The sequence below is a fragment of the Rhinolophus hipposideros genome (genome assembly GCF_964194185.1).
Source record: "Rhinolophus hipposideros genome assembly, chromosome: 3".
Classification (NCBI taxonomy): domain Eukaryota; kingdom Metazoa; phylum Chordata; class Mammalia; order Chiroptera; family Rhinolophidae; genus Rhinolophus; species Rhinolophus hipposideros.
In genome coordinates, this window is record NC_138049.1 from 11,128,663 (window position 1) to 11,156,002 (window position 27,340).

The window sequence follows — 27,340 nt, forward strand, 5'->3', positions numbered from 1 at the left end:
GCTTCTACAAGAGAGGCCACGGCAATCTTCCCTACAAGGTGACAGCACCACTAAGACAACAGGCTTCCAGGTTGTTTAGGAGTCTCCACTCAGCATTACGTGTATCAGAGATGATGTAAATGAGCTCTTGGAGATGGGCCCACCCTGTTTAATCTCCTTTAAATGCCGTAGGCTTTCTACAACTTTTGGTAGAGAATTCAGCACCTCTGAACTTTCCCCCCTTTTGATCTCATTTACATTTTCTGCTCAAATGATTTGTGGAAACTTATCAACTTTTGAGAGCTACATCAAGATTAGTGAGTTCATTTTCATAAGCTCCTTTGGCCCAGTAATACAATAGCAGCAGCAGGAAGAAGAAGCAGGAGATACCAAGTGTGATTCTGCAGCTTCTGCCAGCTGGTCATTCAACTGTCAACAACACTGAGTGGCTTCAGGTGAAGCAACATAAAGGCTGGGAGGTAAGGGGCGGGTCTTTATCTGAACCATCTTTGTCTCCCCCTCTGCCTAACACAGGATAGATGTGTGTGGTGTGTGTTGAATGAGGGAATAAATGAGCGACAAGACTGCATTGTACATGCAACAATGAGAGTGGGGAGACTTGAATTTTAGTCCTATCTTTGACCATGACAAGTTAATGACAAGATACACGGTCAAGTCACTTAACCTACCAGGAATTGGTTTTGAAATCCACAGTAGAAACACAGCAAGTGTTTCAGGTTTAAAGATAACAGTGAAGTTTAAGAACAGAAAGTCTTAGCTTCTTATTTAAGCGAGGCAACTAGATGGACGCTATCAAAGAATTCTTGTAGTTCTTAGATCCCATACATTTTTGTTATCAAAAGTCTGGTTATACTACCCCCTCACATCTATTAGAAGAGCTACTATTTAAACAAACAAACAAATAGAAAATAACAGCGTTGGGTGAGGTTTTAAAGAAATTGGAACCCTTGTGCACTGTTGGTGGAATGCAAAACAGTGCAGCCATTATGGAAAGCAATATGGTGATTCCTCAAAAAATTATAAATAGAATTACTATACGATACAGCAATTCCACTCTGGGTATATGCCCAAAAGAATTGAAAGCAGCGTCTCAAAGAGATATGTACTCCCATATTCATAGCAGCATTACTCACAAAAGCCAAAAGGTAGAAAAATCTAAGCGTCCATATATGGATGAAAGGCTAGACAAGATATGGTATATACTTACAAAGCCATATTATTCGGTCTTAAAAAGAAAGGAAATTCTGATATATGCTCCAACACAATGAACTCGAGGACATGTGAAATGAGCCAGTCACAAAAGGAAAAATACTGTGTGATTCCACTTACCTGAGGGACCCAGAGCAATCAAATTCATCAAGACAGAGAGTAGATGGTGGATGCCCGGGGCTGGGAGGAGGGAGGAATAGGGAGTTATTGTCTAATGGGTACAGATTTCAGTTCTCTAAAATGAAACGAGTTCTGGAGATGGATGATGGTGATGGTTGCACAACAATGTGAATATGCTTTCTGTCGCTGAACTGTACTTAATAATGGTTAAAATGGGAAATTTTATGTTACATGTATTTTACCACAATTTTTAAGTTAAAAAATGGATGATGTTTGTGGCACATAAATTATATATCAATATGCCTGATTTAAAAATAAAAGTATCTTCAAACGTTGCCCTATTCATCCTTCAAATCCACAAGTATTCATCAGTCACCCACTGATCTGCAGCTGATTTCCACAAACTTCTTCAGGGGTTCCTCTAGCAGGCAGGAGACACCCTTTTACTCCCACTCTTTGAAAAGTGTCAAAGAGGTTGAGGAACTTGGGTACGGCTGGGAAGTGGTCAAACAGCATGAAAAGCCCAGTCAGACTCAGGGCTATGTTCTACCACTTTGCTGCCTTTTCTAATCGCCCCTTCCAGCTGCAAAGGAGAAAGCAGAGGCTCAGAAAGGTTAAGTAACTTCCCCAAGATTATACAACTGGCCAATAGGCGCATAGGCAAGAAGTCAGGTCAACCAGTTGTCGGTCTAGTGTTCTTTGCAACAAACCACAGAACACCATATTTAGAGAGAAAAGGTATCTCTGGGGTTCCACTGGAATTTCAAAGGCAGTCCACCGCCACCATTTTCAACCTTCTCCCCATGAAGGACTTTCATTTAATTATTATTGTGGTTTTTTTCATTTAATTTCATTTACTTGATTTTTAATATCATTTCATTTTTTCATTTTTTCATTCAACAAATCATTTATAAGAACTTAATTTTTCTTTAAAAAATATCCTTTGGATACACATTCTCCCTTATAGATTCCCATTCGTAGCCAATCAGCAGACATTTATTAGCTACCTATAAATCTGGATGCTATTAACATATGTTTCTTCAAGGTCTCTTCTAACAGAGACGGAGGGATCCTCAAAACTGCCGCTATTTGGAATTATCTCAAAGCAATCAAACAAAACTACCATCAGAACATAGCCAAGGGCCAAAATGCCTGTAAGTTTTCCAGCACTCAAGAGGAGAAAGGGTTCCATGTAAATTCACCTTCAGCTTGCACTCATATTCCAAACAACATTCCAAACAAACGTTCCCAGTTCTAAAAGGGACCTGGCATTTATCAGACATTTGCTTTTTCTCCAAAGATAAGGAATCAGTATCCAGAGTATCAAAAGATAAGTATCAGTATCTCCATTACAAACAAGGCCATTAAGGTGCAAAGAATGAAATAACTTGCCCAAAATCACAGAGCAAAAATGACCATTCTAGATTCAATCTCAGGTCATTCCGATTTCAAATACTATACTTGCCCTAAAATTCGATGATGCCTAAGAAATAGATAACGTACAGGTAGTATTATTATGTGACTAATTTGGATTTTAAAGCACCTTTTGTTAAGATCAAATGAAATGCAAATATATTATCTATTTATTCATTCAACAAATATTTGTGATCCTCTCAGGAACAGAACTCAATACTACAGAGGTTGCCAGAGGCCAAGAAAAAGCTCCACATATTTTATCAGTCCTGGCTTCAAGGGGATTATAGTCTAGTGAAGGTAATGCCAACCTTATCTTCTAGTAAGGGAGATAAGAAACGTTTGAGAGAAGATTTCAAATAAAGATACATGACAGAAAACCTGTGAGGTTCCCCCACAAAAAGCTAGGAATAAATGGTAAGAGGCAAAGCAATAAATGTCACAGACAAAAGAGAGACTAATGATATTGCCCCTGAAAAATGATAAGATATGGAAACTGGAAAGGCATCCTGCAGAGAGAAACTGCACCAATAAAGCTCTAGAGCCATGCTACCCTCCCCCATACAAAAAATGTTGAGGAAAGTAAAAAGACGCAAGTGAAATTAATTTTAATGCTGTATTTTAGTCCAATATACCCAAAATATCGTTTTAACATGGAAACAACATAAAAAATTATTAATGAGGTGTTTTCATTTGTATTTTTGTGTTTTTAAACCAGATGTGTATTTTGCCCTAACAGCACAGGTGTGTTGCACTGGCCACATGTCGCGAGTGGCACCCGATATGGACACATAGGTCTCGAGGCAAACCAGCTTGGAGTGGGTTTTTTCCAGGGGCAATGACAAAACCAATCTGATCAAAGCAGAGACTTCATGAGAAATCCTAAAAAGAGGGTTTAAAGTCAGGCTGCATTTGGACTTCATCTGTGCAGAGACAAAGGAAGTCAGTGATGTTCTAGAACAGGTAACAGGAAGGGCTTTCACCAAACACAGAAGCTACTGCTCCAGCCCCAAGATCTTAGAGTCTCAGGACGCCCCAGATTATGTTTCATCTGCCCGCTCTCACCCTCATGGGGCCCCTGACACTTGGCCCCTTTCTGAGCAGCCCTCCGACCTCCCCTGTCTCCCTCTCTCAGTTGGACACTCTTTATTCCCAGTTGTTCCCATGATGACATCATTACCAGCCAGAAGCCCCTTGTCCCCTCAATTGTTAAGGATAAACCTTATCAGTCTGCACCAGAAGTCAATTCTAAAGGTCTACCTTTCCATCCCTGCTCCTGAACTGGCCAGACCCCCTGAGGACGGCCTTAAAGTGTCACTAATGCGGGGAGGATTAAGAATTCTAGTTCTCTACCTTTACCAGCACTCTCTCTGCAGCTTCCGTTACACAGGCTGTTCTAAACAACTTGCATCTACTCAAGTATTCATTTGAAGTCACCCTAAAGCCCGCCAGTGCTCAGCAGATAACCCCGCCTCCCATATTAAACAACACTGTCCCTCAACTTCCTTCCTCCAAACCTCGAAATCCTTCTCTTCACCTTCCTACCTGCTGGCCTCAGATGTCCTTACTGCCCAGGCCATCACCTGTGCCCTGCGGAGGCCCAGCAGAATGGGGTGTCCACTCCCCAGTACACCTTCCTTCAGCATCTCCATTTCCAATGCATCTATTTCCCTCCTGTGCTTCCAAACCTGCCCATATTCCCACTGCACTCAGAATAAGCCTTTCTTCATCCCAGTCACAAGCCACCATTTTATTTTTATTCTTTTTTTGCCCCCAAAGAGTTTCCCTCAACATCTCTTAAAAAAAAAAAAAAAAAAAAAAAGGCACACCCTCATTATCTTTACTTTGCTGACAGCAAGACACGGGGCTTCCTTTCCCAACCGCTTTCTGAAAAGTTTCTAATCCAATGGACTCTTCTCGTTCATTTGCATGAAACACGGAAAAGTTATAAAGAAATTAAAAATCAGCTCCATCTCCACACTCTGACATACTGACCTGGAACATTCTAGCAACCATCCTTCCCCCTACCTGTTTATGCATACATAAACACTCAGGTCATTTTCCATGGTGGTTTACCTTAGACATTTTGTCAGCAGCCTTGTTTCTTACTTGCCTCCCACCTCCTCCCACAGTACCAGCGTCTCTCCTCCCCAGCAGCATTAACATACACAGAGATTGTTTTCTTTATCACTTTATATTCTACAAAAAACAGGATCCTATTATACAGGGTTCTTTGCCTCTTTTCTCATGGGAATCCTTCCAAGTCAAGCGGTACAGAAATCCAAAGCATGGATGGGCCACATTTGATCCAACCAGGCCCCTGTTGAAAGCATCACTTAGTTCCCAGTTCTTTGCCACTACAAACAATGCTGCAATAAATGATCTTGTACAAACAAATTACACACAGCTGCTTTCATTTCTATGGGGTAGAGGCCCAGGGGAGAGGTGGCTGAGTCAAAGGCTATGTGCATTTTAAATTTTAATAGACTCTGCCAGAGTCTTTCCACAGTGGCTCTTCCCACCAGCCATGCTGGAAGATTGCCTTTTCCCAGTATTCCTGCCAGCGAGAGGTATTGTCATTTCTAAAGTTTTTACCAGTCTGACAATCTGATAGACATGACGCTTAAAAACGCTCCCTCACTTCCCACCCTCCATGGCCCTCAGGAAATTAATTCCCTTCTCTGTCCCCTAGTCTTGTTTTACTTCCAAAAATTACAGGGACAGCAAAGGGGTGTCCCTGTCCCTTTTCTCCTCTCTCTCTTCACATCCTCTTCTTTGACAACACCTTTCTTCTACAGGGTTTAGTCATCACCCTTAGGAGCTGAAGTCACATCCATATATCCAGCCAAGACCTCTCCCTTGAGCTCCAGACTCTAACTGCTCATGGGACATTCCTCACACAGCCAGCTGACACCTCACAAATCAGCAGGATCAAACCAAATGCCCCTTGACTTGCGCCCAAACTCCTCTTCCTTCAGTGCTGTTTGGAGTGCCATCGTTATCATAGGCACGCAGGCTTGGACATCCTGCACTAGATTTGACTCTCCCCTCACTTTGCCCCCCTATCCAGCCAGGTGCCCAGCCTGGGGAGTTCTCCGTCCCCTCTCCTGGCCGTCGGGTGCAGACTGCCCCCAGATCACCAGGACTCCCGCAAGAGCCCGGTGGGCACCCCCAGTTCCAGCACACACCCCTGACCCTGTCGATTCAACCTTCCATCACCTCCCCAGCTGCAAATCCAGTGGAGCCCGAACATCATAACCGCACATTGAAGACCTTCCAAGCTCTGTTCCCACCTACCTTTCCAGCCTTTCGAGCCCATCTCTTTCACACTCCAAACTCAGCAGGAACCATGTCTGGTTCCTCTCGTGTCAAGGAGATCCTTCTCTGATAGGGGAAGAAAAGGTAAACAGATGCTTCTTAGAACTCCCTCCGCAGCTCTGGCCCTGACAAAATAGTGCCTTTCTTTCTTAGTGTTAAGAGAGAAAATATCAGGTAGAAGAAATTGGGTACGTAATTGAATCATTTAATATAAACTGACAAGAAACTATAATCGGGTATACGTATGTACTCCAAAACGACCAAACACTAAAGACAGAAGAACAGGAAAACCATCCACCACAGTCAAAAGCATCCTCCGTTTATACAAATAGCAGAGAATCGTTTTACAATCACATCTGTCTCCTGATTGAGTTTCATGAATCGGATATTTATAAATGGCCGGCATGAAAGCTCAGCAAGAGAGCCCTGTTCCATTATAATAGGAAAAAAAAGAATCACGAGGGTGAATTTAAACCACACTTTTTTTTTTTTTTACCAAATAAAACTTGAAGAGAAAAATATCTCATAATCTATTTGGTGTAATACTTCTTTAAACAAGTAATCTGAAAAAGAAACAATGAAAATGATAACTTAAACATTTAATTGATGCCTAGCAGTTAAACATTGTCCCAAGTAACTGAGGAAAGATAATAAAGAAATAAGAGATAAGCTCCGTGACCTCAAGGAGTACAAATACTTGCTAGAGAGCTAAAACATGTACCTATGAAACGAGATAAGGGATGAAGAAATATATTTCCAAGGGCAAAAAAGTCAATACAAATGGAATATGAAGAGATTCGTCAAAATCGGTTTTCTGAACTCTGGTACATGGAAAAGTGTCAAAGCAAACAAAATAATGATCTGCTCCACCTAAGTTGTTTAAAAAAAAAAAAAAAAGCCTACCTAACAGTATCTTAAATGTGCTCTAGCCTAGCACTAATGATTAGATCCAAGTTTCTTCTGATGGAAAGTGTCCACGATCCATCATCCATGCTGATGGAGGGATAGGGAGTCACAGATAATTTAAACAGCTGTCTGAGCTGAGACGCTCTTCAGAATTCCATATGGCTTGTAAAATGCACATGTGCTCTGCACCCTGCCCCCTCTCAAGAAAGAAGCAGGAGGAAGTCAGAAATACTGGGACCTAATCCCAGCTCCATGTCTCAATATCCTCATCTATACAATATAGATTTCCAAAAGCCTTTGCATGTCGTAGAGGGGAGCACTGAGTTAGAGTGCTATGTGCAAAAGCCTAGCACAGTGCTGACACAGAAGAGTCAGTCAAGGTCAGCAGCCCCACCTTTCCTCTTCCCAGGAACCAGCCCCTCAACCTTTCACAGCATGCCACTGCCCAAATACAGAGCTCTTTAAAGCAAACATTTTAAAGCAAAAGAGACAACAGTCTACGCCAAATGGCAAGTTTATAGACTATCTACCCCGTAAATAAGCAGAGAGGTATTTCATTACCTGCTTTCTGGATTATCTAAGGCACACACACCGTCAGTTGCACAGACGGTCTAAAACTAGCTGCTAACTTCAACCCCCAGCCACACTACAGGTTCAGAAGAAACTGGGGGCTCCAGGCCTGGGCAGGGCAGCAGCAAGGTGTGAGGAGCAAGAAAAGACATGCGAGGAAACTCAGAAGCCCTAGAGTGATGCCCGCTCTTAACCAATGGGAGAAACTTGGGCAAGTAACTTCTCTCACCTGTCCTCGGAAGTAAGTCTGAACTCACTCTAAAGTTTCTCCCAGTATTTTATGATTCAAATAAATCAGGGTGTCCAAATGCGGGTGGGAGGACGGGATTCCTACAAGAGCATCACAAATTTATCCTGCGGTTAATTCTGTAAAATATCATTATGTATATTATAGAATCATGATTTAAAGGAGTTTGCTCAGGGTCAGTGGGTTTGCTTTTGTTTTCAAACCACCCCCCCCCCCAGCACAAAGATAGGAAAAAATACTCTTTTTGTAAGGTCACATTCCATCAAAAACTCAAAAGGGAGGGGGAAAAACACATCAAAATACGTAAGGATTATCTTTCTCTTCCTGCTCTGTGAACTTCCTTTTCCTCAGTGAACTCCTAGTAAAGAACAGAATGAGAAAGGGGGCCCCAAGGTGAGAGTTGCACTACAGTATAAAATGGAACAGGACAATGTGTGTGTGTGGGGGGGGGGCGCGGTAGGAGGGGGAGAAAATTGGGACTAGAACATAAAATGTTTGTAAAAGACTGGCCAGAAGGAAAGATGATCTCTTTAAATTTGTGGGCTCGACTCAAACACTGTATGTTATTTATTAACCACTCCTTTTCTTTCTAGAAAGAAACTCAGTACAGTATCAGCTTTGATATATTTACAATACTTCTCTTGGCGGAAGTCCAGAGTCTACATTTGGTTTTAAAAGAAGGTTCTCCTCCTGCATGGAAGCTATCTCAAAAAGCCAAAACACACATTCAGAAGAGCTGAGCCTCTTGTTAACATTTTCCGAGCACACAGTAGCTACGCACCATTTGGTACCCACCAGAATCCCTCTAAACGCATGAAAAGGCTGCCAACTTCTCTATGCATTTACAGGAATAATCCTGAAAAAGTGTCCATTTGCAGAACAACTCCATTTTTATTGGTATGCCCAACGAAAGTTTACTGTCTCCTCAGGGAGAGTTCACTGGTTTTAGCGACTTGGCCAAATATCAAAATAATGTAATCAAATGGATTTCTCCAAGCTAGATAAGACATAAAAACTGAGGCTGATCCCAAAGGAACTAACATGATGTTTAGCACATGTTTAAAGTATATACTAGTCATAAGGCAAACCACCATCAGACACCTCTGAGGAGAGAAGTAGTCGGTAGGCAGCTTGCCCTGAGACACGCCGTTTCCCAGTTCAAGGCCGGGAGCGACTGAAGTAACCATCTACATTGTTCAAAATAAATATTTCACACCCAATTATTTCAACATGATAGAAATCTGAGAAGCCACACAATCTCAATTCAGTTTGTTTGATTTGTAAGTTGAGACACTTTGGGGGTGCAACAGCTCTATGGTCAGAGTCAAGGGAAAGAGCTCCTACTTCAAAAGATAAAACAGACAAAATGATTCCCTGTCCAAAAGCTCCCCGACTGAGATCAACTCCGAAACAATGCCCCACCCCTTAATGGCAATTATGTCTTCCAAACTGAGGGACTACCTGAAATATCTAAGGAATCATTTTGTATGTCACCCTGTGTCATAGCGTTCACCATAACATTCACAAGGCCTGAATTTTTTAAATTAAAAAAAAAATTAAATTAAAATTAACAAAATTAATGCTTTTATCTCCTTCCCAGGCTTAAGAAAATGAACAACCTGTACATATTATATTATGGACATAGCAATATCTCCCAGGTCCCCCACCCCCTCATCTCTAGGAAAACTTTACCCACATCAAAGTTGGTCACCTGTGATTCAAAGGGTATGTCTAAACTATTTTACAAGACTTGCTATAATAACACATTTGTAAAAGTGTAAAGAGGGTCATGGGAATCCCAGGAGTATATGGCACAGGCTTATATAGCTGTAGTCATGACCATCACATGGACTTTCGTGACTTAGCATGAACATTAGCGTCGGGGTAAATTGAGGCCCGCAGGTAAGGAGGCAGCACTGATTTCCACATGGTGAAGAGCAAAGCAAACATCAGAGAGACTGTTCCCTTCCAGAAGCATCAGGTGCTACTCTGTCCAGCCGGCAACAGGAGCCGCTGAAATGTCAGGGACCTCAGCACGGCCCACGGCCCCTCGAGTGCTCATGCCTCCAAGCTGCTAGCTGACGCCCCAGATGCCACTCTAACAGCTTCAGTCTTCTCTCCGCTTCAGTCCATCACACTTTTTTAAAAAACACCTCACTTTCTATCTCCCTTCCCTCCCATTTTAAAATTCATTGTCAAAGGAGAGGCAGGGAAGAGCGAGGAAGAGCTGTAGCACAAACAGTTTAGAAAAGCTCCTCAGGTAATGAAGAAGAACCCGCTCTCCAGACTGAGATGCTCTGTCCTAGCTTTGTGTATCCTTCAGAGCTACTCCACGCTATTTATCTATCCATCAAATATCCATCTAAGTATCTATCTATCTATTTATCTACATATCTATCCACTAATCCATCCATTCTAGGAATATCCATATGTATAAAACCATATTTATTTTCCATATATATGTATATTATATATAATTATATATTATACACACACATATATAAAGCTCTATATATGGATATATATCCATATCTACAGATATATAGACATATATCTATAGATACAGACATGTAAGACATATTTTTCCTTGTAACTTAGCGTACCCATACGTGATGGTTAATTCTATTTGCCAACTTGGAGGGTGTTTGGGGATGAGATTAACATTTAAATCAGTGAACTCTGAGTAACACAATTGCCCTCCATAATGCAGATGTGCCTCATCCTATCAATTGAAGACCTGAATGGAACAAGAAGACCTGCCCAAGGAAGAGGGAATTCTCCAGGAAACTGTCTTTAGACTACAATTGCACCATTCGCTCTCCTGGATCTCCAGGCTGTCTGCCCACAGATTTGGATTTGCCAGCCTTCATGAGCATGTGAGCCAGTGCCACATAATAAAGCTCTTTCTGTACAGATTTGTACACATTAAATTTGTACATATCCAATTGGTTCTGTCTCTCTGGAGAACCCTGACCAATACACCGTACACACACACACACACACACACACACAGATATGTATATAAATACTAATATATATTAAACCAAAACAAAATGTTCAAGAAAAAATAACTATCCTCACTATATGTCATGTATTTAGATACTTTCCATTACATATTATGCTTATTATTCTACCTTGTGTGTGTCTTAGCATGGGTCTTGGTCAAAACAAGAAAAGAATAGAAAGCCACCAAAATATTTTTTTAAAAGTCTATTCCTATATAAAAATAAACGTCTAAGTATTACTTTTTCTTGTGCACACTAATAAAAAAAAAAAAAGGAAAAAAGAAATGGCCAGCATCAAAAAAAAGAAAGGCAAACAGTATTGACTTTTAAGAGCCATACCTCAAATCTTACACAAACTACATTAGACATTTACAGATTTTGCACTTCTATGTTATTTGCTATAGAAAGAGAGTAGTCAGACCGTTCTAGTTTACATGAGTTATACGTCTTTCTTTCCCTATTATTAAAGTTTCATTCTGATTTTTTAAAAAAGGTTCCATCAAAATAGATAAAATTGAAGAATTTTGTAAAGTATTAAAAAAAATTAAACTACAGCTTTCTTGAAAAAAACACACGTCTATTCCTAGAATAAAAAAAAAAAATTTGTTTAAAAATCTGACCCACTGAACTGATGTCACTACCCGTGACTCATAGTTTGCAAAACACTGTGTTATTCAAAGCGCTGCATACTGCAGGCAGTGTTCTGCACCTGGATTTCTTCACTTTAGGTTGTTCCACATTTATGGATATTTAGTTTTTTTTCTATTTAGATCGTTTCTTGTCAGGAGAGTGAGCTAAGAAAGAAGAGAGAAAATAAGGGTTTACAAAAAGCCTCGAACTGAGAATCATTGAGTACCAAAGTCAAGTTTAAACTAATTCACAGTTTCCCTTAAGGCAGCTTTTGGAGCGTCTGTAAAGGGGTTGACCAACGGAGCCAAGAGCAGCAGGCACACATCTTCTTTGGACATGTGTGACTTAGGGGATCTTTCATTGGTACCACTGCTCTCCCTCTTACAGTCCTCCAGCAAAGATTCCAGTAAAGGTTAGGAAATTCAACTTCAGGCTTGACCATCAGACTTTCAAGAACAGGTTAAATCATTTTAGTTCAGTGACACATACATGCAGAGTGCAAAGGCCAGAAGACACGTCACTGTCACCCAAATAATCCACCCCACCCATTTCGACCAAAAATGTGTTGAAAATCTTTTATGTTACCATGAAACTCTCAAACTCACTGACTTCCTACCTACTTACACATACTAAGCACAGTTTCTTATACTAAAAAGCACAACTTTAACGTGAAGTCTGGTGGTCAGACTCTTTCAACAGTTTCAAGAGTCTACAGAATCAGACAGAAAGCTACAAACGCTGGGGCCTCAGAAATCATCTCTACCATTGCTTCATTACTGTGTTGGGTTCTTCAGGGACTTCTCCCATCTCCACCCCAGGGGAGTAAGAAAAAGGACACATGAATCCTTTTGTCCTCTACCCCTGCCGTAGCTAACAAAGTTCCAGTTCACTATTTCTTTTGTATTTTTGGAGTTTCACTCAACATGTAGTTTGGAACAAAAGATGCCTCAAAGCTTTGAAAGCCACTAATATGGTAGCATTTCACAGATAAGAAAACAGACGCTGAGATGATAAACGCTGTGCATGGGTCTATGTCCCCATGCAGTGCCGACCAGCACTGAGCCCCCAGGGCAGCAGTTCCACAAAGGTGGTCCTGGATCAACAGCAACAGCACACCCTGCAACTTCCCACAAATGAAAATTCTCAGGCCAATCTCACATCCCAATTAGAACCTATAAGGAGGGGATCAGCAATTTGGGTCTTAACAAGCCCTCCTGGATAGTCTTGTGTCCTCAAGTTCGACAATCTTAATTCTGGAGCAATCCCTCTTAGTCTTTCCATTGTTCTCTTCCTCTTCCTCGTCTAACGCCATGTCCCTACTACACCGGAAGCAACTGCCCCGCAAATATTGAACCTAACGAGACCCTGACCCACTGACAACGTAAAGCCCTCATGAGAAGATATTTGAACTCTGCTATAATGCAGTCAATACATTTCTTTCTTTTCTCAAAGAACACCCACATCCAAAAGGGTCACAGAAAAGTTTCTAAGTTTTCAGAGACTAATTCCAGAGGGAAGAATTTACTAATACTTCAGAGATCAAACTTCAAAACAGTTGATGAACATGCTAAGAAATTTATTTCCAGGAAACTAGGATCACAGTACCCTAGGCTGTCAGCGACCAATAATACCTAAAAAGAGCACAGAAAAGACAGAGAGAAAACATGGGAAGATTACTAAACTGAGACAGCTCCTTCCGGGAAAACCTCGGATACTTGATCAGCTCTCCTCTGAGGTGATCGATTTCACTACACCTCATGTGTTGTGAGGTCTGAGGTACGTGTCAGTCATCTACACAGGTAAACCCGCTGAGCTTCTGCAGAATGAAAATGCAAGAGGCACTAGGCAGGCTAGCTCATAGCTGTGAGCCACATCTCAATACCATGCTAGTTTAACAAATTTCAAGAATGCCAAAGGAGATATCACAAGATGAGGCCCGTACATCTAAAACTAGGAGACATTGCTGTGGGAATCAACCTAGTCAAACCCGCTACTCATTTTTTCCTTTGTAAAGTATCATCTGTTACACTAATTCTCTCGTAAGCACACCCTACATGAACTTTCATCTTGAAAAGTAAATATATACTAAAGTGGAAAGGCCTGCTGGCGTGGGGGGAGGTACATAAGGGAGAAGCTTTTAACTAATTTCCTGAATTGAATAATGTAAAAAGTGTGGTTGGCTCACAAAGGACTTAAACGTTGCCATAGCTTCTGCTCATTTTTTCACTTAAGATATATTCGTGTAAAGGGTTACACTGCCATAAGGATGATCTGATAGGTAAAACCTTCCTCATCTCTTGGCAACACCCCCTGCCCTCACCCCACACAAGCTCCTACCTGCTTGCATACCTGCAAAAGCCTGCAATGATCCAATAACAAAGACACAAAACGCAAACACCAGACTTCAGGCTACAATGGAAAGGTGATTTCTTTTTGACTGGACAGTGAGGTTTCTCTTCTTGGACTCCGTCCTGTCACTGCAAGACGTGCAGGGACCTGCCCTTACAGCTGAGGGTGCACGAGGGAGCACGGCACACGCCTTACAGCAGAAAACAGTCACAACCCTCTTTATGGCCACATTACTAACTTCTCCCATTAGTCTAGATATAATCAAAATGAAAATGTATTTTGAATTTCATGGACATCTGCTTTATAATGATTTTGTTTATCATAATATAAATTGATAGGCTTTGAACATGTCCGTTGTTTCTTCTTAAAACAATTATTGACAATTATTTGACAATTGACAATGATTTTTAAAACTACTTACAACAAAGGGAAGATAAAGCTGTTTCCTCTTACACAAAGTGAAGAGGTGAACTAGATTGCTTCTAAGCTTCTTTTCAGCTCAATTTATGTATACAGTATCCTCAAGCCCCTACTCACACTTAATTCAGAAAAGGCCTACTGATCATTGTACAGGGGACACCATTGGCTTTAACCCATAAACTCCAGCGGCAGGCCACTTTCTCTTGGTAAAGTCAAACACTCTTCTGAGCAGGCTCTAAAGTACACAAGATAAGAAGTTGCTTCACCTTTGCGAGTTCCAAAAATTCACAGGTTTAGTTCCCATCCCCACAGAACAACTGACACATGTCCTGGCCTTTTGATGCACTCCTTATAACAAGTCCTTCTAACTTTTACGCATGGAGATAAAAGTCTAGAGCAAGGGATTCTGGGTCCAGGTCTAGCTCTGCGTACCATTAACTCTTACTATGGGGAATTAAAGCAGGTCATTTAACATCCCCAAAACATCAATGGGTAGAATTAGATGATTCCTAAAGGTTACTGCGTTCTAAAATGCTTATAGACATATGATGACTATTAAAGTAATATAGCATGGTTTGTGATTTGGGACATTTTGAATATGCATATGTGAATATAAATCTTCATGGCTGTATCACTATTAATGACATATCTTCTAAAGTCTGTCATATCTTCTACTGCACACAGAAATATAAATGTAAGTTTACACTGTGAAATTACCCAAGAAATTTTAATGCATTCTATAAATGTTTACAGGTTTTCCTTTAGACAAAAAGAAAATTATATGAGGTGTTATTTAACGTTAACAATAAAATATGTATGTGCCCCTCCGTTTTCAGAACTACCCATTTACTGTGTTGCTGAAAATTCAAGTGCTGGCTGCCACTCAAGCTTTAGTGAATTTTCTAACTAATGAGGTTTATCAAGCCATCAAGATTTAGCTTCTGTGATGGACAGCTTTGCAAAAAAAAAGTGCCATACTGCGATGACATTCTCGTCTCAACACACACCAAGACTTCAGCAATTGTCAACCGTCCTTCTGGACTCAATTTCCTCACACATGCACATGAATGGCTAAGGTGGAACTTAACAGTTGGATTTAGTGACATTCCTAAATTCTTAAAGACAGGTAATTTTAAAATTCCAATTACTCAGAAAGCTAAAACAGAACTAAGAAAAACATTGCCTGCTAGTATTTCTTAGGAAATGGCTTTTATTGAAAAAATTAAAAATGCTTCTTCATTAATAGTTATTACAACATAGATATTTCTAGCTTTCATTATTAATATGCTTATAATATTTAACAAATGTTTTCTTTAGAGACCAGATGTTTCTTTTTACAAATGGCCCTATCAAACTACAAATCATGGATCAGTCTGGACTAAGGAGAACTGTACTGCCTTTATATGTGGATAACCTCCAAATTTCTTGCCCATCTCTGGAAAATTAACTAACACGGTTAGGTCTTACAATCCTATTGAGCCATGCAGGGGAAAGACCTGGGAAAAGGGACCTGGCCCTCCCTCTCCAAGCTGACCGTCCTGAAAGAGCAAGTCTGATCTAAAGGGCAGAATTTCTCAAAAGTACGATCAAAGAGCCACCAGCAAATCCTAGTATGCTTGATAAAATGCACCCCAGACCCCCCAATTATCATCTCCATGAGCTCCTGGAATCTGCATTTTAACAGGCTCCCAAAGTGATATTTATGCAAACTCAAGTTTGAGACCTAGCATCACTGGCTTCAGTTTCTCCACCTGTAAGAGAAGGTAACAAGACTTGACCATTATCTCTAAATCCTCCTCTGACTCATCTTTACAATCTGTTACATTAAGACTCAGCAATGTCGTCCTTTTTCCAACATCCTCATAGTAGGTTTCTTTACCTTGGGCCCAATGTGGTTACTTTGTTCTACATCCATTTAAGTGGCTAGTTTGTTTGCATGCAGTCTACATGGCTACTTTGTTTCTCATATATTCTCCTACACCTGCCCTGCTCTCCATAACTCCACCTTCACCACCTCCATTTAAGGCACTGATCTTATTTCAGATTCTTCCTTGGCCATTCTTCCAGTTCAGCACTAAGTTCTCCTACATCCAGTCCCAGAGTACTTGAAATTCATATTATCCGTAGCCCCCAAGATCACAGATAAGAACCTTCTCAGCAATGACTAATGACTTAGTCTAGATTTACCAAGACCCCCAACACATTCACCGGCCCTGCCCTCCTGACTGGTGATGGTTATGTCACCTAGTCATGCTCAAATGCCAGTGAGCATAATAGCACATGACAAATACAGTACTTATACATTTGTATCAAGTTTTTGCTTCTGCTTTATTATACTCTATTGGCGCATAGAATTATTGAGTTTTACAGACAGAAGAAACCCTAAAAGCCATTGTGTCCAACGTGATGCCTCTGCCCACCAAAGTTACAAATAAAGAAAGGGAAACCCAGAGAGAATGGCATGTTTTGTTCAAGATCACACAGCTAATCTTTTTTGGCAAATCTACCCCAAACCCAGAGCTCCCATCTTTGTTCAATATGATTTGCTGACTACCTATATTATTACCTCTGACTGGACAAACACCAAGTCAATCAAACACATACACGTATCTTTCAAATAGTCCATCCTTTGTTTGTCAGAATGGAGAAAAGCGACGGCACTGATAAAAGTCCTATGTGTCCCAAAACATCACGTATTGCAACTTTATGGAATGATCGCTTTTATGTAGTTTATAAGGAATCTGACTGGGAGAGGGGGACACACATACAACCACTGTGTGGGCAACGCAGCCAGTTAGGAGACGGACCTTAAGAGTGGTGAGGACAGAGTGGTACTTTTCAAGAGAAAATGAGGGGTTAGAAAAGGATCAGGGAGAGCTTCAGAAGGATGACATCTGAGACAGGAAACCAGCCTTCTCTAGTTATAACAACACAATCCTGATAGAGATGGAAAAAAAAAAAAACCCTGCTAGCAGGGGGTGAATGTATGTATAATGAATGGATTCAGTCAGTGAGATTTCTGATTTTCTTTTAAATATTGTATAAAATGAAGTTACTTACCCACATGATGTACAGAGCACTTCCCAACAAGAAGTTCAACAGACAGTTGTTAAGGGAGAGTTATTACAGATAACCCGTTTCATGGAAGGATTAGGATTTTCCAGAGGGAAAGTTCAAAATGGAGCAGTGAATTGGGAAAACGGTTTGGTTTCTGATTTGGCCAACATCCACCAAATCTTCACGTCTTCACAGAGTAGGTATTGATCTCAGCAGTTTCAAACGCCACCAACACAACTAACTCAATTCATTTTAATGTTTTCCAGCTGTATTGTTAGTTTCTGTTCATATGTATAAATGCTCTCTTTTGAAAGGGCAATAAAATCCATTTTAAACTCGCTTCATGGTTCTACAGAGTGGTTAGCGTAAATTATGACTGTTCTCCTACCAACCACCACCCTAGCATGAGGCCGGAAGAGGAAAGTTAATGAGAGGAATGCGATGCCTCATCTATCAGAAGACCCTGGAAGTCGTTAGGGAACTATTTTATTTTCTCCCTGAGGAATCTAGGGCCCTCTAGGCGAGGCACTAAATGAGCAAAAGGTGTATTCAGGACCAGAATGTAGATCTATGAATACCCAATATAACGACATGGATACTACTTCCAAAGTATCCTTAGCAAAGATGGAGAAAACTTTTGTTTTTAGCAGAGAATTATTGATAAAGTCCACTTAAAGAGTCAAATATTTGGCAAAGCGTCACTCAACTTCCCAATCATTATACTACCTTTAAAAACAATTTCCGTTACCACTTCACACATTCCATCCACCACCGCTGAACAGCGTCCATCACTGAAGTACCATACTGAGCCTGGAAGGCGTTTGGAAGAAAGTCACCAAGCACTCCGTGTGACAAGAGAAATCACCAGCCGCTAAATGCCATCTGATGAATGCAACAACTGAGACAGGCCCCAGCTGACCCGAGCTCCTGGAAGCCCAGGAAGAGCATCACACGCAAACAGACGGCTCTGCTGAGTCTCAATGGATGGGAAACAGGGTTTGCCAAACAGGGAAGAGCCAGCACAGGGGAGGACAAAGGGAACCGTGTGCAAAGGGATGGGAAAACGAAGGAGTGTGCCTGTGCTTTGCTATCCCAGCACACAGCTCCACCCTACTGCACATCCTTACACAATCTGAGATAGACAACTTACATGTGGGGGGGGGGGGATGCAGGGAGGGAACAGCTAACGTTCCCTGATCTCTTTCACTGTGACAGGCATGGTTCTAAGCACATTACGTTAAGTAATTCATTAATGTCTCAATGCTCAAAATAATCTTTGATGAGGAAAGCACGGCTGCCACACTCCTTTTAGAGATGAAAATCCTGAGGCCTGGAATGCTCTTTCCTAGACAAAAATATCACTTTGGATTTGAAAACAACAACATAAAACATTGCACTAAGACCCATCACTTTATTTAAAGGCAATGGGAATCCTTACCTTTTACCAGTTTGAAAGAAGATTTACAAGCTTATTTACTAGGCTATTTCCCAAACTACTAATGACAAGAGAGTCTTCTAGATTCTAGCTTTACATCCTGTTCTCAATGCAAAGGAATCACTTAGTAATGGGAACCACGTCCAAGAGACACATTCAGAAACCGAACCATGAATTTAAAAGAAATCTTGTAATCCAACACCATGAAAACACAATGAAAGCTGCAGTCCAGATTCTGTTACTCAATGTACAAACCTCACAAATGGAAACAAAGCAGACTGATGTCCAGCTGGATGGAATGCCTGGAGAAGAGCGGGCTGGATCCCAGGCCAGACAGAATCCAAGAGAGGAAATGCACTGCACACGCCTGGTGGGGACGTTCCAGGGGCACCGGCCTGTATCTGCTGGCCTGAGTCTGGGGGATGGGAGGGGCTTCAGATTGGGCACTGCTTGTTCTTTCTTAAAATTATGAACTAATAAAAGCTTTCAAATTCTAGATTGTTTTCATGAAAATCCTTGATTCACTTACAATTCGTGACATGGTAACAGCTGAGACAGATGGATGGGATCAGGGAACATTAACTGGATACAACCCTCCCTGCCCTCCCCCTCTCACTCGCCATGTCCATTCCACCTCCTTTGCATTTCAGAACCTCTCCCTGTATCTGTCCCTACTACTCTACTGCCACTACTCTATCGGTACAATTTCAACTGATCCTCTTCCTGCCACTCTTGCTTTCCTAAATTCACCCACCGCAATCTAAATAGGGACTGGTCTAGACTACCAATAGCTCCCCGACTAAGACTCAAGTGATTTGCTTTTACGTCACTTCACGTCACTTACCTTTCTTCTCTCTTTGAAGTAAGTTCTCTTACTTAACTGAAGTTCAGAGATTAAAGGTACTCAATGTATCAGAGGGGCTCACTCACTACCTGTTCATTGTTGAGGGGCTGTTGTATGCGCTTCACTTTCTTCCTCATTCCACAAAAGCCTTGCCGCTCTCTTCAGAGAAATGAATACAGGAGGTGGAGTACACAGAGCCTAATACCATGCCTGGGAGGCACTTCCTGCCACAGAGTCTTACTCTCATCTTGTTCCTCCTCTTCAGTGTTCCAAAACTGGCAAAGTGCTTTCACACATGTGAGCACATTCCATCCTTCTAACAACTGAGACTTAGGAGGTTACATGAAGAAACTGAGCCCAGTGATGTTTAAGATTTGCAGAATCAAGGCTAGTTTTTGGACAGACCTACTGATTCCAAATCCTGAGTTCTTCTATGATGCCTTTCTGTCAGGAGTTTTGGCTACTTTTAGAGAAAACAATTTCTACCCATCTCTTCCATAAAAGTTTATCTAATGCTTTTTATTGCGTTTAAGGAATACAAACACCTAGGCCAAATTCCACCATAATGGACTCCAAGGACTTTGCTCTGTGCTCTATCAAGTAATTACGTTAAATAAGTAAGCGATCAACTGCCTCATTCATTCATTCCTGGATTCAGTAAATATTTATCACACACCTATTTCGCACAGGGCATTGTGTTTGGTGCTAGGAAATCTTCCCTTTCCCTGAGATATTAAAATTAGTCCAGACCTTCAAGACTTCCCAACTGAAGCCAATGATGGAACACACAGAAGGCTGTTCTTATAGGTACTTGAATAAACAGAGCAATGAATTATGAGCCAGGAAATCCAAGAGCTCATCCTGGTTATGCCCCTACATAACCTCTGTGACCCTAGAGGAGTTTCTGCTACTAAATTTCCTTTTCCATAAAAGGGGAAAATTGGCATTATCTTTAAAGTTCATCTATGCTATAAATGCTAGAGATTCCAGGATTTCATATAACTGGCACATTCTTTGACAAAGGTATGATTTTATACCATAATTTTATACATTTTTATGAGATGAGCTATATATTGATCGCAGCTTTAAAAGATACCTCCAGATTTCCCCACAAATTGTTACAAGTGTTTAACTACATACAAATTTGGAACATTTATAAGAATCTTGCAGTCAATTGAACTTGCAAATTGCCCCAACATGGAAACTGCCATTTTTCATACGTAAATTGTGACCTTAGATGTTGATCTCTTTGGAGAACCTAAATAAATCAGACTCAAATCCTTCCTTTCTTACTTTTTTGTTTAATTCTGTGCAAATGTCACTTTAGGATGACTTCAGTTCTTGGATATGAAAATAGCACTTCAATCCAATTTATTAGCACATGTTAATGTGCACAGAGCTCTTTATGGCCTTACTTTCAAAATTCTTGCACCCTTAACCCTCTTAGAAAAGGACAATTGGATGTGTAAACCTTACTGCTTTGAAAGGTAGTCAGCAGAAGAGGCCCACCACCTTTTGGCACACATCTCTGACGTCTACCTGTGAATTCACAAGCCAGATTCTTCCCTGTAATCAAGGAGAAGACACATCTAAAGGTCACGTGAACCGCCAGACCTAAGACAGCAAACTGAAGCACATTCCTACATACTGACTTACATGACAATTCTGCCTCCAAATTCTTGCTTCTTTCTAGAGTTCCATAGAAATGATCCTTTCTTTTCTCACTCATTCTAGGAGTCTTAAATGAGTTCCTGCTCTGTCAGTCTCTGTCATGGCTGCTGACTACAGCAGTGGGGAGAGATTAAAGCAGGATCATCACTAGCCCACACTGTACTTTTGGGTGAATTACAAAAGGTGCCCCTTTCCAGTGGCGAGGAGTGCACCAGGAGGGGCTTGGCAAGTGAAGCATACGTTGGATTTCAGCCTCCACTTGCCCATTGGACAGGATGACCTTGTGCAGTGAACAACTTGCACAACTGTACAAGGTGGCATGGCCAGATGTGTAAAAAACAAAAAAACAACAACATCGTGTTGTAGTAGAGGAATTAACTACTAGAGAAGAAAGAGCTTAACAGCCTAGAGATAATGGGGAAAGAAGGCCTACTAGAGAAGGTATCTGACTGACACATGAAGGATGTGTGGGTAGTTAACAGATGGTGAAATGGAGTAAGAACAGTATAAGCAGAATGTTCATTCATTCCAGACAGTGGTCTGGAAATGACAACTTGGAAGTAGTTTGATGGGTCTGGCAGTGTGTGTGCATGCGCATATGTGTAAGCAGGGAAGGGGAGGGAGACCTGGGGAACAATCAGGAAATGAGGCTGGAAAGGCAGGCAGAGAGCAGATCATGAAGCATCTTATATAGCATGTTAAGGTGTTGCAGCCTGATTCTGAGATCATTAGGGGCTTCTTTTGTAAACAACAAACTCTTCTTCAATTGTACCTTGCCATATTTTTCACATTTACCAATCAGAAGTTTCTGATACCCTAAAGTAACACGTTTTATCCTATAAGGCAAGCAGGTAATGCAAAGGAAAAGAAGTTTGCTTTTAGACCTGTGCCAATCTTGATACTGCATTTTTAGAATGTAAAAAGCTTAAAGAACATCAGGAAATATCTTTGTGTGTATATACACAGGTTTTATTAGTTAGGCTGAAATTATGAGCCCGGCAATTGACACTTTTTATTCAGAGCCTAGGCCTGAAATATTTATGGCATATGGTCTGCGCCTGAAAGAAACTTGGAGGACTTATTTAAATAAAACACTTATAGTGACACTCAGGCTTAAACCTATTGCAGAGGGAATTGGAAATAGGCAGGTGCTATCCGTTCAAATAATGTTAGCGATATTTGAGGAACAGGAAGAGAATGGGTGAATAACCATACGAGAACCCCAAGACCTTCATCACGTGGTGAATAAAGGTCATATCACGACCCAAGGCTGCCTAGAAGATTACAAGTGTCACGAGGGCCACCGCAGAGGAAATGCAAGAAAATCTCCCCATGAATGGAATTATCTTCAGGACCAAGCCTTTTCCCTCCTCTCCCGCTTCCCCCAATTAAGTAAAGTTACCCTATTTTGCTATTTATAAAAGTAAGAAGAGGCTTGGACGCGCATCAGTATTAAGTTTCACCGCTTCTTAAAGATAAACTCCCGGGTGCAATCTTACTCCCATACCTGACGGCGGCAGTCGGCAGTCGACGGTGGGAAGAATGGACTCTTTTCTTCCTAAACTGTTTTTGGTAAATATGATCCATTTGGGACACAACGTGTCGACTTTCCCAGAAACTTGGCACGTCCCTCCCCTCCCCCAGCAGCCGGGCCGGCGGGGACCGAGGCGGGCGGTCGTGGCGGACCTGCGCCCCTCCCTGCGCGACGCGGGTCCCACCGCCCGCCGGGCCTGGGCTTGGCAGGGTCGCCGCCGGGCCGGGATCGGCTCCGCCAGCACCTTCCTGCGCGCGGCGCCCCCGGCACCCACGACGGCCAGGCTGGGGCGCGGACACCCTCGCCCGGGGGCCGGCGGGCGCGGGACCGGGGCGCCCGGGCGCTGCCACCCTCCGCGGGGCCCGCGCCCGTCCGCGCTGCGCTCAGCAGCCGCGACCCTCGGCCACGTCCTGGGGACCCGGGCAGAGCGCCGGGGACAAAGCGCAGAGGACGTGGGAGCCCGGCCGGCCTCGCGCCCGCCCGCGGGGAGGCGCCCGCGGGGGCAGCGCCGGCAGCGGGGAGGAGGTCCGGGCTCGCCCGCGCCGCTCCTTACCTGGGCTCCCGCGCCGGCACAGGCCGCTCCCGCCTCGCCGCCGCGCCCCCCGCGCGGGGCCCCGCGCGGAGTGGGAGAAGTTGCTGGGGCCGCTGCGTTCTTGTCGGGCGCAGGCAGCGAGCCTCCCGGGACCGCAGCCGCGCCACCCTCGCCCTCCGTGCCGCGCGGGTGCCGGCCAGAGCCGCCGCACCTCTCTTCCAGGCCGCTCGGCCCGCCGCGCTCCCCGCCCCGCCTCCCTGCCCACCCCACCCACCCCACCCCTCCCCTCCCCTCCCCTCTCCACCCCACCCCTCCCCTCTCCACCCCACCCCGCCCACCCCACCCCTCCCCACCCCACCCCACCCCTCCCCTCCTCACCCTTCCCCACCCCACCCCGCCCACCCCACCCCACCCCTCCCCACCCCACCCCACCCCTCCCCACCCCTCCCCGTCCCACCCCACCCTACCCCTCCCCGCCCACCCCTCCCCACCCCTCCCCACCCCGCCCCGCGCACCCTTCCCCACCCCACCCCACCCCACCCCTCCCCACCCCGCCCACCCCTCCCCACCCCTCCCCACCCCTCCCCACCCCTCCCCTCCCCACCCCACCCCTCCCCACCCCACCCACCCCGCCCCACCCCACCAGTCTTCCCCACCAAGCACCCCGCCTTCCCAGCTCTGGCTCGCCCTAGTCCCCAGCCCCCGGCGTCCGCACCGGGCCGGCCCCGACCCTCGCGTCCGGAGTTTTCTTCGGGACATCCCCACTGGGCAAAACCAAGAACTCCACCAGCACGGAGTCAGCGCCGACCCTGCGCTGGGCGACCCGGCTGCCGTCGTAGACGCGAGGCGTGAATCAGATCCAGTGCCTGCCCCAAAGAGCTTACAGTGGCGACGTTTCCTCGGGGACCACCAGGCACAGAAGCAGGCAGGATCTGCAGTCTCGTGGGCAGGCAGGAAAGAGAGGAGAGAGATCGAGGTGACAGTCGAGTGGAGACTGAGTCCAGGAGAATTCGGACTTTCCAGGTGGAGAAACCGCGGGGTTTATTAGAGGAACCCGAGTGATCCACGAGGCCCGGGTGGGGGCAGGGGAGGCCGCTCGGGAGAAACCGGGATGAGAGCTGCGCTCCTGGGATCGCTGCCCTCGCATTCACAAAGGCTCTCCCTGGAGAGGGGAGGGGAGGGAAGGCAGATACAGTCCATGGGGGTGCGAGTGTGGCTCCTCCGAGAAGCAGGGACCAAGGCAGGGCGAGATGTGCAGGATTTTCTTAGGGGAAATGGCTTTGGAACTAAATGGGAGGGGAGCGGAGAGAGCCAGGCTCGCTGCACATCTGCCCCCAGTGAAGGAGAGCGGGAAGCAACCAGTCTAACCTCCCAGCAGTCTGAGGAAGATCACCCGTGAGTCCTAAATCCAAAGCTCCCCCTGAGAGGGGTCCCAGTTCTCCTTGGAACCCACCTGCCCTCGTATCCATGTCTCTACCAGTCACTGGCTGGGAGCAGCCAGGTGGGAAGTGCGGCCTTCAGCACAAATCCAGAGGTGAATTTCAGAGCCCAACAGCCAGGGCGCTTGGTCAGCTAAGCTCCCAGATAGCTGGAGAAGGAAGACTCTCACAGCTGCCCATGGTTAAAAGACAAATGGGATCAACTTTCCCACTCCCCACCCCCCTCCCCCGGGGGCAGGTTTTAAATGAAGCCCCAGGGTTTGCTGTGATTAAGCAGATCTGCCTCTAGACCTTCGAAGGCCACTGGCTCTGTGCACGCTGAGCTGGTGACTGAGCCCTTTCCCCTACAGAGGCTCTCCCTCCCCACACCCCACACCCGGTCGTGTCTCCACGTGGGAAAATGCCTGCCACTCCACTCAGCCTTCCATCCTGGCATCACTTCCTCCAAGGAGCTCCCCCCCTTAGCATGTTATTTACTTCTGCCACAGTCCTGCCACACTGGGGTCTTTTTTGTTTTCCCGCTTGCTTCTTGTATTGCGTTTTTTCAGTCTTAAAAAAAATTATTTTTTTTTGATTATACAAGTAATATGTTCACTGCACACACTTGGAAAACTACATATGACCCAAATGTCTCCAACTCCCCAGTCTTCTAGGGACACCTTCCCTTGGTAGCTAAGTAATTGGCATCTGAGCCCCCATCCCATGTGTATCAGTCTGGGTCCAACCAGGAGACATAAACGACAGTGATGAAACAGTGAAAGTTTAATATAAAGTATAATCAACTACAACAGGATTTGAAGCAATGAGGAATTGACTAGTAAGAAGTAAGGGAAACTCAAAAGAAAATAGAAATAGCAGATACAAGGATGGAAGGAGCAGCCACCGCCATAGGGATGAGATAGAGCAACAAAGGATGAACCTCCCCCTCTCCCAGGCTGAGACCCAGATCCTATTGGGGAGGGCGTGGCCATGGCTCATTAAATGGTAGAAAGTTCATTTTGGTATCATGACAGTGGAACTGGCTGGCAAAATACACCTCCTAGAGTGTGGGGAAAGCTGTTGACAGGAAGCACTTCATGGAAGTGCTTCTCATGGAAGCACTTCACTGCCCAATCACCTGAAGTGCAAGATGCTGGAAGCTGGTGGTCACTGGGTGCTGCTGGCTGCCCTGACTGCAGGAGCCTGTTGCTGGAGAAACCCCCCAAATTCAGGAGCCAGCTGAGTAAGAGCATGGCAACCAGCAGGCAGAACTCCGTCCTGCAGTGTTTCCCTCACACCCTCCACTCAAAAAGCTTAACAGACAGCTGGCAAAGGAAATTATACAAAGGGCTCAAATCCATTTCCACAGAGAGGGCAAAAAGGATGAAATTGGAGCTGACAGGTAATGAGTTGATAACCAGCATACTACGTAACCTCAGAAAGTCCAGACATTGTCCAGTTTCCCCTCCCAAATATATACCTGCATATTCCAAATGAATACTATTATTTCTACAAATCTCTCCTTGCTGGCACTTGTCCTCTCAGCGGGTCTTTATTTCCTGACTGCCACCCTTTCTACTACAAGTCCTGTCTTAGCATTCCCCCCTACAGCTTTGCCCCAAGTGGAGACATGGACTCCTCTTCTCCTAGTTCCTCCCACCAAGCTGTGAGGGTCAACAGAATTTACAGAAAGCTTGGGGAAAGAGAAGGGAATTACAGAAGGGCAAAGAAAAAAAGTTAAAACCAAATAATGGTCCTCAAACTGTGAAGCAGTCCACGGGGCTCCCTACCGGGTGTCTCTCCTTAGCCAGAGCCCCATACAAGGAACCAAAGTGTCCTCCCCACAGAATCCAGGCTGCAATGCCTCAATCTGAGTCCCACACCATTAAATAAAAACTAATCTATGGACATGCAGCTCTGTCTACAGTAACGATGAACATTCACATTATGTCAGGAAGAGAAATTTAGCCCCCCAATACATAAACTCACTCATTTATTAATCCACTTATGGAATGTCTACTTAACACCTGGCACTGTATTAGGCAATAGGGAGAAAATCTGTGTCATTGTTACGATCTGAGGGAGATAGACAACAAACAAATGATTTTACAGGAACAGTCATGCGCTACATAACGTTTTGGTCAGTGGTGGTGATCCGGTAAGATTATAATGGAGCTGAAAAATTCCTATCGCCTAGTGACATCGCAGCCGTCCTAATGTCGTCGTAGCACGATGCATTAGCATTACTCACGTGTTTGTGGCGGTGCTGGTTTCAACAAGCCTACTGAGCTGCCAATCGTATGAAAGTATAGCGAAAAAGTATAGTCCGTACAATTACGGACAGTACATAACACTTGGTAATAAATGACTAAGTTACTGGTGAATGCAACTTCCGTCCTGCAGGCTCCATTTATGGTGCCCTATACAGGTGTACCATTTTTTATCTTTTCTACCATATGTTACCTTTTTATCTTCACGGATGTCTGGATGCACAAATGCTCATCATTGTGTGACAGTTGCCTGCAGTATTCAGTGCAGTGACCTGCGGTACGGCTTTGCAGCCTAGGAGCAATGAGCTGTGCCATAGAGCCCGGGTGTGTAGTGGGCTAGACCAAGAGGTTTCTAAGTGCCTCTGTGATGTTTGCACAATGAAGAAATCACC

At 43.9% G+C, this 27,340-nt stretch overlaps 1 protein-coding gene across 1 annotated transcript in view; it reads right to left on the reverse strand.

Moving 5' to 3' along the window:
* Nucleotides 1–22,750, reverse strand: part of TIAM2 (TIAM Rac1 associated GEF 2) — a 219,611-nt gene extending 196,861 nt beyond the window's left edge. The window contains exon 1 of the mRNA XM_081033788.1: nucleotides 22,702–22,750. The gene's annotated coding sequence lies outside the window, so the exon portion shown is untranslated. The remainder of the gene's footprint in view (nucleotides 1–22,701) is intronic.
* Nucleotides 22,751–27,340: the final 4,590 nt, after the last annotated feature.